The following is a 12982-nucleotide window of genomic DNA, read 5'->3' on the forward strand; positions in this document are numbered from 1 at the left end:
AACCCTGAACACATGGCTTCATCTCAGTGCCAGGGAAGGATACTTAGGGAGTGTCCCAAATGGAACCCTATTCCCTATATACTTCCCTACAGTGCCTCGCGAAAGTATTCGGCCCCCTTGAACTTTGCGACCTTTTGCCACATTTCAGGCTTCAAACATAAAGATATAAAACTGTATTTTTTTGTGAAGAATCAACAACAAGTGGGACACAAGAATGAAGTGGAACGACATTTATTGGATATTTCAAACTTTTTTAACAAATCAAAAACGGACAAATTGGGCGTGCAAAATTATTCAGCCCCCTTAAGTTAATACTTTGTAGCGCCACCTTTTGCTGCGATTACAGCTGTAAGTCGCTTGGGGTATGTCTCTATCAGTTTTGCACATTGAGAGACTGACATTTTTTCCCCATTCCTCCTTGCAAAACAGCTCGAGCTCAGTGAGGTTGGATGGAGAGCATTTGTGAACAGCAGTTTTCAGTTCTTTCCACAGATTCTCGATTGGATTCAGGTCTGGACTTTGACTTGGCCATTCTAACACCTGGATATGTTTATTTTGAACCATTCCATTGTAGATTTTGCTTAATGTTTTGGATCATTGTCTTGTTGGAAGACAAATCTCCGTCCCAGTCTCAGGTCTTTTGCAGACTCCATCAGGTTTTCTTCCAGAATGGTCCTGTATTTGGCTCCATCCATCTTCCCATCAATTTTAACCATCTTCCCTGTCCCTGCTGAAGAAAAGCAGGCCCAAACCATGATGCTGCCACCACCATGTTTGACAGTGGGGATGGTGTGTTCAGGGTGATGAGCTGGGTTGCTTTTACGCCAAACATAACGTTTTGCATTGTTGCCAAAAAGTTACATTTTGGTTTCATCTGACCAGAGCACCTTCTTCCACATGTTTGGTGTGTCTCCCAGGTGGCTTGTGGCAAACTTTAAACAACACTTGTTATGGATATCTTTAAGAAATGGCTTTCTTCTTGCCACTCTTCCATAAAGGCCAGATTTGTGCAATATACGACTGATTGTTGTCCTATGGACAGAGTGTCCCACCTCAGCTGTAGATCTCTGCAGTTCATCCTCTTGGCTGCATCTCTGATCAGTCTTCTCCTTGTATGAGCTGAAAGTTTAGAGGGACGGCCAGGTCTTGGTAGATTTGCAGTGGTCTGATAGTCCTTCCATTTCAATATTATCGCTTGCACAGTGCTCCTTGGGATGTTTAAAGCTTGGGAAATATCTTTGAATTCCAAATCCGGCTTTAAACTTCTTCACAACAGTATCTCGGACCTGCCTGGTGTGTTCCTTGTTCTTCATGATGCTCTCTGCGCTTTTAACGGACCTCTGAGACTATCACAGTGCAGGTGCATTTATACGGAGACTTGATTACACACAGGTGGATTGTATTTATCATCATTAGTCATTTAGGTCAACATTGGATCATTCAGAGATCCTCACTGAACTTCTGGAGAGAGTTTGCTGCACTGAAAGTAAAGGGGCTGAATAATTTTGCACGCCCAATTTTTCAGTTTTTGATTTGTTAAAAAAGTTTGAAATATCCAATAAATGTCGTTCCACTTCATGATTGTGTCCCACTTGTTGTTGATTCTTCACAAAAAAATACAGTTTTATATCTTTATGTCTGAAGCCTGAAATGTGGCAAAAGGTCGTAAAGTTCAAGGGGGCCGAATACTTTCGCAAGGCACTGTATACCAGGCCTTCAGAAATTATTCATACCCCTTGACTTATTTACAGCCTGAATTCAAAATTAATTAAATTGTTATTTTTTTCTCCCTCACCCACCTACTGTATGTACCCACAATACCCCGTAATGACAAACTGAAAACACGTTTTTCGATAAATAAATAAAAATTAAGTACAGAAATATCTCATCAATCAATCAAATGTATTTATAAAGCCCTTTTTACATCAACCGATGTCACAAAGTACTGTACAGAAACCCAGACTAAAACCCCAAACAGCAAGCAATGCAGGTGTAGAAGCACGGTGGCTTGGAAGAACTCTCTAAAAAGGTGAGTGGTACTAAGTAATGTGTTTTATTGGGTTTTTCCCCAAAAACAACACTTTGTATTCAGGACAAAAAAAATATTGCTTTGCCACATTTTTTGCAGTATTACTTTAGTGCCTTGTTGCAAACAGGATGCATGTTTTGGAATATTTTTATTCTGTACAGGCATCCTTCGTTTTATTCTGTCAGTTAGGTTAGCATTGTGGATTAACTACAATGTTGTTTATCCATCCTCAGTTTTCTCTTATCACAACCATTAAACTCTGTAACAGTTTTAAAGACACCATTTACCTCATGGTGAAATCCCTGAGCGGTTTCCTTCCTCTCCGGCAACTGAGTTAGGAAGGACGCCAGTATCCTTGTAGTGACTGGGTGTATTGATACACCATCCAAAGTGTAAATAATAACCATCATGCTCAAAGGGATATTAAATGTCTGCTTCTTTAAAAATGTTTACCCATCTACCAATAGGTGGCCTTCTTTGCCTTGTGTGTAGGTCAGTGATGGAAAAATCTCAATTGAATCCATTTTAAATTCAGGCTGTGACACAACAAGATGTGGGAAAAGTCAAAGGGGTGTGAATCCTTTCTGACGGCTCTGGTAAAAGGGAATAGGGTGCCATTGGAATAGGGTGCCATTGGAATAGGGTGCCATTTGGAATAGGGTGCCATTTGGAATAGGGTGCCATTGGAATAGGGTGCCATTTGGAATAGGGTGCCATTTGGAATAGGGTGCCATTTGGAATAGGGTGCCATTGGAATAGGGTGCCATTTGGAATAGGGTGCCATTGGAATAGGGTGCCATTTGGAATAGGGTGCCATTGGAATTGGGTGCCATTGGGATAGGGTGCCATTGGAATAGGGTGCCATTTGGAATAGGGTGCCATTGGAATAGGGTGCCATTGGAATAGGGTGCCATTTGGAATAGGGTACCATTGGAATAGGGTGCCATTGGAATAGGGTGCCATTTGGAATAGGGTGCCATTGGAATAGGATGCCATTGGAATAGGGTGCCATTTGGAATAGGGTGCCATTGGAATAGGGGTGCCATTGGAATAGGGTGCCATTTGGAATAGGGTGCCATTGGAATAGGGTGCTATTGGAATAGGGTGCCATTTGGAATAGGGTGCCATTGGAATAGGGTGCCATCCATTTGGAATAGGGTGCCATTGGAATAGGGTGCCATCCATTTGGAATAGGGTGCCATTGGAATAGGGTGCTATTGGAATAGGGTGCCATTGGAATAGGGTGCCATTGGAATAGGGTGCCATTTGGAATAGGGTGCCATTGGAATAGGGTGCCATTTGGAATAGGGTGCCATTGGAATAGGGTGCCATTTGGAATAGGGTGCCATTGGAATAGGGTGCCATTGGAATAGGGTGCCATTTGGAATAGGGTGCCATTGGAATAGGGTGCCATTGGAATAGGGTGCCATTTGGGATAGGGTGCCATTGGAATAGGGTGCCATTTGGAATAGGGTGCCATTGGAATAGGGTGCCATTGGAATAGGGTACCATTGGAATAGGGTGCCATTTGGAATAGGGTACCATTGGAATAGGGTGCCATTTGGAATAGGGTACCATTGGAATAGGGTGCCATTGGAATAGGGTGCCATTTGGAATAGGGTGCCATTGGAATAGGGTGCCATTGGAATAGGGTGCCATTTGGAATAGGGTGCCATTGGAATAGGGTGCCATTGGAATAGGGTGCCATTTGGAATAGGGTGCCATTGGAATAGGGTGCTATTGGAATAGGGTGCCATTTGGAATAGGGTGCCATTGGAATAGGGTGCCATCCATTTGGAATAGGGTGCCATTGGAATAGGGTGCCATCCATTTGGAATAGGGTGCCATTGGAATAGGGTGCTATTGGAATAGGGTGCCATTGGAATAGGGTGCCATTGGAATAGGGTGCCATTTGGAATAGGGTGCCATTGGAATAGGGTGCCATTTGGAATAGGGTGCCATTGGAATAGGGTGCCATTGGAATAGGGTGCCATTTGGAATAGGGTGCCATTGGAATAGGGTGCCATTGGAATAGGGTGCCATTTGGGATAGGGTGCCATTGGAATAGGGTGCCATTTGGAATAGGGTGCCATTGGAATAGGGTGCCATTGGAATAGGGTGCCATTTGGAATAGGGTACCATTGGAATAGGGTGCCATTTGGAATAGGGTACCATTGGAATAGGGTGCCATTTGGAATAGGGTGCCATTGGAATAGGGTGCCATTGGAATAGGGTGCCATTTGGAATAGGGTGCCATTGGAATAGGGTGTCATTTGGAATAGGGTGCCATTGGAATAGGGTGCCATTGGAATAGGGTGCCATTGGAATAGGGTGCCATTTGGAATAGGGTGCCATTGGAATAGGGTGCCATCCATTTGGAATAGGGTGCCATTGGAATAGGGTGCCATCCATTTGGAATAGGGTGCCATTGGAATAGGGTGCCATCCATTTGGAATAGGGTGCCATTGGAATAGGGTGCTATTGGAATAGGGTGCCATTTGGAATAGGGTGCCATTGGAATAGGGTGCCATTTGGAATAGGGTGCCATTGGAATAGGGTGCCATTTGGAATAGGGTGCCATTGGAATAGGGTGCCATTGGAATAGGGTGCCATTTGGGATAGGGTGCCATTGGAATAGGGTGCCATTTGGAATAGGGTGCCATTGGAATAGGGTGCCATTGGAATAGGGTGTCATTTGGAATAGGGTGCCATTGGAATAGGGTGCCATTGGAATAGGGTGCCATTTGGAATAGGGTACCATTGGAATAGGGTGCCATTTGGAATAGGGTGCCATTGGAATTGGGTGCCATTGGAATAGGGTGCCATTTGGAATAGGGTGCCATTGGAATAGGGTGTCATTTGGAATAGGGTGCCATTGGAATAGGGTGCCATTGGAATAGGGTGCCATTTGGAATAGGGTGCCATTGGAATAGGGTGCCATTGGAATAGGGTGCCATATGGAATAGGGTGCCATTGGAATAGGGTTCCTTTTGGGATGCAGCCTTGGTCTCAGTGGAAGGATACTTAGAATCTGTGGTTCTACAGCAGGGTCTTTAAACACAGCTGTTTCAAATAACCAACTCGTCAACAATCTTTGAACAAAAACACACCTAGAAGGGGCCCCAGGACCAAGTTTGTGAACCCCTGATCTACAGCATAGCAGCATTGTGATGGCAGGGCGAGGCCAATTTTATCCAAAGCCGAGTTTCCAAAGCTTTCATCCATTTTCTAATGAGTGGTGCCTGCATGAATTGAACTCACTCTCCTGGCGTTGCAAGCACCAACGCCACCGTGCTCTACCAACTGAGCCACAGAGGACTGCACTGAGATGCATCATCTCACTAAGAGATAATGAGCAGATTATCTCTGAACCGAAGTGAAAACATTGACGCCAACAGATGCTTGCATGGAAGATACAGAATCTGTCTGTCGGCCGGTCGGTCGGGTGTGTGTCTGCCGGTCGGTCGGTCGGTGTGTCTGTCGGTCGGTGTGTGTCTGTCGGCCGGTCGGTCGGTCGGTGTGTCTGTCGGTCGGGTGTGTGTCTGTCGGTCGGCCGGTGTGTGTCTGTCGGCCGGTCGGTCGGTGTGTGTCTGTCGGTCGGTGTGTGTCTGTCGGCCGGTCGGTCGGTGTGTCTGTCGGTCGGTGTGTGTCTGTCGGCCGGTCGGTCGGTGTGTGTCTGTCGGTCGGTGTGTGTCTGTCGGCCGGTCGGTCGGTGTGTCTGTCGGTCGGTGTGTGTCTGTCGGCCGGTCGGTCGGTGTGTGTCTGTCGGCCGGTCGGTCGGGTGTGTGTCTGTCGGTCGGTGTGTGTCTGTCGGTCGGTGTGTGTCTGTCGGCCAGTCGGTCGGTGTGTGTCTGTCGGACGGTCGCTCGGGTGTGTGTCTGTCGGTCGGTCAGTCTGTGTATCTGTATTTCTGTGTCTGTCTGTCAATCTCTCTGTCTGTCTGTGTCTGTCTGTCTGTCTGTCTGTCTGTCTGTCTGTCTGTCTGTCTGTCTGTCTGTCTGTCTGTCTGTCTGTCTGTCTGTCTACTACACAGCAGGGTCTACTAAGGACTCATTATGAGTGCTGATGACATTACACGTCAACTTGTCATCACACTGTGACTCTGTGGAGATTTGGAATGTCAACCTTTTCAGTCTCTACCACAGCAGCTCTCATATTGAAAAATACTAAAGTCATTCTCTGTAGTCAGAATGTGCACACAGACACCATCATCTCCTCAAGTGCTGCGGCAAGAGACCGAATGCAGTGTGTGAGGATGGATGGCAACTGGATAGAGAGTTGAGCTTCCTTTTCCTATAGCACATCATTAATTTATATCCTAGACAGTCTGGAAGCTAGTCAACATCCTCTTTTAGGATCCAGGCTGTATCACATCCGGCTGTGATTGGGAGTCCCATAGGGCGGCGCACAATTGGCCCAGCGTCGTCCGGGTTTGTCATATATTTCCAAGTATATTTAAGTAAACACTGTAACTCGGACACTGAGGAACATTCATTGTCTTCTTGGTAAGCAACTCCAGTGTAGATTTGACATTGTGTTTAATTTGTTGTCCTGATGAAAGGTGAATTTGTCTCCCAGGGTCTGGTGGAAAGCAGATTAAACCAGGTTTTCCTCTAGGATTTTGCCAGTGCTTAGCTCCATTCAGTGTATTCTTTTACCCTGAAAAACACCCCAGTCCTTAACGATTACAAGCATACCCATAACATGATGCAGGCACAAAAATGCAAATATGGAGAGTGGTACTAAGTTATGTGTCGTATTGGGTTTTTCCACCAAAAACAACACTTTGTATTCAGGACGAAAAGTGAATTGCTTTGCCACATATGTTGCAGTATTACTTTAGTGTCTTGTTGCAAACAGGATGCAGGTTTTTATTCTGTAAAGTGGGTCTGGGAAGCAGGAAGAATGTAATACATTTAGTTACGATCTAAAAGGCTGTATCACAACCGGATGTGATTGGGAGTCGCATAGGGCGGCGCACAATTGGCCCAGCGACGTCCGGGTTTGCCTGGTGTAGGCCGTTAATTGTAACCTTTTGGGGCGGCAGGTAGCCTAGTGGTTAGAGTGTTGGGGCAGTTACCAGTTACCTAGATCGAATCCCCGAGCTGACAAGGTTAAAATCGGTCGTTCTGCCCCTGAACAAGGCAGTTATTCCACTGTTCCTAGGCTGTCATTATGAATAAGAATTTGTTCTTAACTGACTTGCCTAGTTCAATAAAGGTTATTGTGTCTTTCTGCTTCCTACATTCTTCCTGCTTCCCAGACCCACTTTAGTTGGAGGTATGAGGTGCATCGCTTTCTCGGGCTTTAGCTTAGATCCCATCTTGTGCTCAGTTAGAAGCCAACCAGGGCCCTTAGTCATAAAGTGATCTTTAGACTAGATCCCATCTTGTGCTCAGTTAGAAGCCAACCAGGGCCTGTATTCATTAAGTGATCTTTACACTAGATCCCATCTTGTGCTCAGTTAGAAGCCAACCAGGGCCTGTATTCATTAAGTGATCTTTAGACTAGATCCCATCTTGTGCTCAGTTAGAAGCCAATCAGGGCCTGTATTCATTAAGTGATCTTTACACTAGATCCCATCTTGTGCTCAGTTAGAAGCCAACCAGGGCCTGTATTCATTATCTGATCTTTAGACTAGATCCCATCTTGTGCTCAGTTAGAAGCCAACCAGGGCCTGTATTCATTAAGTGATCTTTAGACTAGATCCCATCTTGTGCTCAGTTAGAAGCCAACCAGGGCCCTTATTCATAAAGTGATCTTAGTACTGATCTAGGACCAGGTCCGCCCTCTCCATTTAATCATATTCAGTATGATCTAAAAGGCCAAACTGATCCTAGATCAGCACTCCTACTCTAAGACGCTTAATGAATATGGGGTCCAGAACTGGTCACTGAGGACAGGACCCGGCGGATGGAGGGACAATGCTCTGCTGTTCACGACCAATAGACCCTCTCACCCCTCCTTTCTTCCTTCCCTCCCTCCCCACTCCCCCCCTCTCTTCCTCTCAGCATTGGCATAGAAGGGGCTCATTAAAGAGCCAAGCAGTTCTCCCCAGAGCGAGCTGCACAGCCACACACACACAGAGAGAGCTGCTGAAGATAGCACCTGTTATACAGAGACAGATACATTTTAATGAGGGGAAATGACTACATCCTTTCACTTTAAATGGCTCCTCTGTCTGACAGTTCTCTTTGGTTTGTATAACTAATGCAGAACCAAATGGTGTGCAAGGAAAGGATGGGTTATGGTAGAATGGGTTATGGGTTATGGGTAGAATGGGTTATGGGTAGAATGGGTTATGGATAGAATGGGTTTATGGGTTAGAATGAGTTATGGGTAGAATGGGTTATGGGTAGAATGGGTTATGGATAGAATGGGTTATGGGTAGAATGGGTTGGGTTATGGGTTATGGGTAGAATGGGTTATGGGTTATGGGTAGAATGGGTTATGGGTAGAATGGGTTATGGGTAGAATGGGTTATGGGTAGAATGGGTTATGGATAGAATGGGTTATGGGTAGAATGGGTTATGGATAGAATGGGTTATGGGTAGAATGGGTTATGGATAGAATGGGTTATGGTAGAATGGGTTATGGGTTATGGGTAGAATGGGTTATGGGTAGAATGGGTTATGGGTAGAATGGGTTATGGGTATAATAGGTTATGGGTAGAATGGGTTATGGGTAGAATGGGTTATGGGTTATGGATAGAATGGGTTATGGGTAGAATGGGTTATGGGTAGAATGGGTTATGGGTAGAATGGGTTATGGGTTATGGGTAGAATGGGTTATGGGTTATGGATAGAATGGGTTATGGGTAGAATGGGTTATGGGTAGAATGGGTTATGGGTAGAATGGGTTATGGATAGTAATAATAATAATAATAATAATAATAATATATGCCATTTAGCTAGAATGGGTTATGGGTAAAGGGTTTACAGAATGGTGTGCATACATTCTATGGGTGGAATGGGTGGTTATGGAATAACCCACTGGGTAGAATGGGTTATACAAGCGCCATGCTCTACCAACTGAGCCACAGAAGGACCATAGATAGAATGGGTTATGGGTAGAATGGGTTATGGATAGAATGGGTTATGGATAGAATGGGTTATGGGTTATGGATAGAATGGGTTATGGGTTATGGGTAGAATGGGTTATGGGTTATGGATAGAATGGGTTATGGGTAGAATGGGTTATGGATAGAATGGGTTATGGGTTATGGATCGAATGGGTTATGGGTTATGGATAGAATGGGTTATGGGTAGAATGGGTTATGGTTAGAATGGGTTATGGATAGAATGGGTTATGGATATAATGGGTTATGGGTTATGGGTAGAATGGGTTATGGATATAATGGGTTATGGGTTATGGGTAGAATGGGTTATGGGTATAATGGGGTTATGGGTAGAATGGGTTATGGGTAGAATGGGTTATGGGTAATGGGTAGAATGGGTTATGGGTAGAATGGGTTATGGGTAGAATGGGTTATGGATAGAATGGGTTATGGATAGAATGGGTTATGGGTAGAATGGGTTATGGGTTATGGATATAATGGGTTATGGATAGAATGGGTTATGGGTAGAATGGGTATTGGGTTATGGATACAATGGGTTATGGGTTATGGATAGAATGGGTTATGGATAGAATGGGTGGATAGAATGGGTTATGGATAGAATGGGTTATGGGTTATGGATCGAATGGGTTATGGGTTATGGATAGAATGGGTTATGGGTAGAATGGGTTATGGATAGAATGGGTTATGGGTTATGGATCGAATGGGTTATGGGTTATGGATAGAATGGGTTATGGGTAGAATGGGTTATGGTTAGAATGGGTTATGGTTAGAATGGGTTATGGATAGAATGGGTTATGGGTTATGGATAGAATGGGTTATGGGTAGAATGGGTTATGGGTTATGGATAGAATGGGTTATGGGTTATGGATAGAATGGGTTATGGGTTATGGATAGAATGGGTTATGGATAGAATGGGTTATGGGTTATGGGTAGAAAGGGTTATGGGTAGAATGGGTTATGGGTAATGGATAGAATGGGTTATGGATAGAATGGGTTATGGATAGAATGGGATATGGGTTACTTGGCACCTGCAGTGGCATCATTTAGTTACGTAAATGGTAGACTTATGGGTAGAAGATAGAATGGGGGTTATGGGTAGAGATGGGTGGATAGAGAGAGGGAGAGTAAAGAGAGGAGAGAATGCGTTAGGGAGAATGGGTTAATGAATGGGGGGATAGTAATGGGAGATAGAATGGGATATGGGTTAAGAGCAGTGGCAGAGAGCTGGAGAGAGAGAGGGAGAGTAATGGGAAAGAGAGCTGGAGAGAGAGGGGGGGAGAGAGGGAGAGAGAGGGGGGGAGAGAGGGAGAGAGAGGGGGAAGAGAGGGCGAGAGAGGGGGAGAAAGGGAGAGAGAGGGGGGAGATTGGTGAGAGAGCTGGAGAGAGGGGGGGGGGAGATAGAGAGGAGAGAGAGACCACAACAAATAAATGAGCTGAGATTATGATTCACTATCTAAGTCCCAGGGTCTGGTTATGATTCACTATCTAAGTCCCAGGTTCTAGTTATGATTCACTAGCTAAGTCCCAGGGTCTGGTTATGATTCACTATCTAAGTCCCAGGGTCTAGTTATGATTCACTAGCTAAGTCCCAGGGTCTAGTTATGATTCACTAGCTAAGTCCCAGGGTCTGGTTATGATTCACTATCTAAGTCCCAGGGTCTGGTTATGATTCACTATCTAAGTCCCAGGGTCTGGTTATGATTCACTAGCTAAGTCCCAGGGTCTAGTTATGATTCACTAGCTAAGTCCCAGGATCTAGTTATGGTTCACTATCTAAGTCCCAGGGTCTAGTTATGATTCACTAGCTAAGTCCCAGGGTCTGGTTATGATTCACTATCTAAGTCCCAGGGTTTGGTTATGATTCACTATCTAAGTCCCAGGGTCTAGTTATGGTTCACTAGCTAAGTCCCAGGGTCTGGTTATGATTCACTAGCTAAGTCCCAGGGTCTAGTTATGGTTCACTATCTAAGTCCCAGGGTCTGGTTATGATTCACTATCTAAGTCCCAGGGTCTGGTTATGATTCACTAGCTAAGTCCCAGGTTGCGGTTATCAAAACAACCATCTGTAGCGTTCAGACAAGTCTACACTAATTAGATCTAACTGGCAAAGCTGCTGTCTGTTCTGTTGTGCCTCATGGTGTTGTTCTTGCTGCTGTCTGTTGTGTTGCGTGGTGTTATTCTTGCTGCTGTCTGTTCTGTTGCGTGGTGTTGTTCTTGCTGCTGTCTGTTCTGTTGTGCCTCGTGGTGTTGTTCTGGCTGCTGTCTGTTCTGTTGTGCCTCGTGGTGTTGTTCTTGATGCTGTCTGTTCTGTTGTGCCTCATGGTGTTGTTCTGGCTGCTGTCTGTTCTGTTGTGCCTCGTGGTGTTGTTCTTGCTGCTGTCTGTTCTGTTGTGCCTCATGGTGTTGTTCTTGCTGCTGTCTGTTCTGTTGTGCCTCATGGTGTTGTTCTTGCTGCTGTCTGTTCTGTTGTGCCTCGTGGTGTTGTTCTTGCTGCTGTCTGTTCTGTTGCGTGGTGTTGTTCTTGCTGCTGTCTGTTCTGTTGTGCCTCATGGTGTTGTTCTTGCTGCTGTCTGTTCTGTTGCGTGGTGTTGTTCTGGCTGCTGTCTGTTCTGTTGCGTGGTGTTGTTCTTGCTGCTGTCTGTTCTGTTGTGCCTTGTGGTGTTGTTCTTGCTGCTGTCTGTTCTGTTGTGCCTCATGGTGTTGTTCTGGCTGCTGTCTGTTCTGTTGTGCCTCGTGGTGTTGTTCTTGCTGCTGTCTGTTCTGTTGTGCCTCGTGGTGTTGTTCTGGCTGCTGTCTGTTCTGTTGCGTGGTGTTGTTCTTGCTGCTGTCTGTTCTGTTGTGCCTTGTGGTGTTGTTCTTGCTGCTGTCTGTTCTGTTGTGCCTCATGGTGTTGTTCTGGCTGCTGTCTGTTCTGTTGTGCCTCGTGGTGTTGTTCTTGCTGCTGTCTGTTCTGTTGTGCCTCGTGGTGTTGTTCTGGCTGCTGTCTGTTCTGTTGTGCCTCGTGGTGTTGTTCTTGCTGCTGTCTGTTCTGTTGTGCCTCATGGTGTTGTTCTGGCTGCTGTCTGTTCTGTTGTGCCTCGTGGTGTTGTTCTTGCTGCTGTCTGTTCTGTTGTGCCTCGTGGTGTTGTTCTTGCTGCTTCAGAGTACAGACACCAGATAGGGAGAACTATGCATTCATGGGTTTTGTTATAAACCAGTAGAAACCCTTAGTAAAGGTAGTGGTGATGGTGATGAGTATACTGAGTATACTTTACATAAGAGAGAGAGAGTGAAAGTGAGAGTGAGAGTGAAAATGAGAGAGGGTAGAAAGAGAGAGAGAGCGAGAGAGAGAGAGGGTAGAAAGAGAGAGAGGGAGGGTAGAAAGAAGAGAGAGAGAGAGAGAGAGGGAGAAAGAGAGAGAGAGAGAGAGAGAGGAGAGAGAGAGAGAGAGAGAGAGAGAGAGAGAGAGAGAGAGAGAGAGAGAGAGAGAGAGAGAGAGAGAGAGAGAGAGAGAGAGAGAGAGAGAGAGAGAGAGAGAGAGAGAGAGAGAGAGAGAGTTTTAGAGAGAGAGAGAGAGAGAGCAAAGATCCTGAGATTGGATTTAGAGAGAGAGAGTAGAGAGAGAGGGGGACTGAGATTTAACCCTTTAACTCTCAAAACTGGAAGAGAGAGAGATAAGTAGAGAAGCCCAGAGAGACTAGAGACAGAGAGGAGGGAGGGAGAGAGGCAGTTTTATGGTGCTGTTCTGCTGCTACTGTGGAAAGCAAAGCTATCCTGCTAGATTGGTATTTATGCCTGCTGAGAGAGTAGAGAGCTAGAGGGGGGACTGAGATTTAACCCTTTAACTCTCAAAACTGGAAGGACACCTTATTATAACTGTAGACATGCTCCTCAGC

Source organism: Oncorhynchus keta, unplaced genomic scaffold (genome assembly GCF_023373465.1).
Source record: "Oncorhynchus keta strain PuntledgeMale-10-30-2019 unplaced genomic scaffold, Oket_V2 Un_contig_9447_pilon_pilon, whole genome shotgun sequence".
NCBI classification, from domain to species: Eukaryota; Metazoa; Chordata; class Actinopteri; order Salmoniformes; family Salmonidae; genus Oncorhynchus; species Oncorhynchus keta.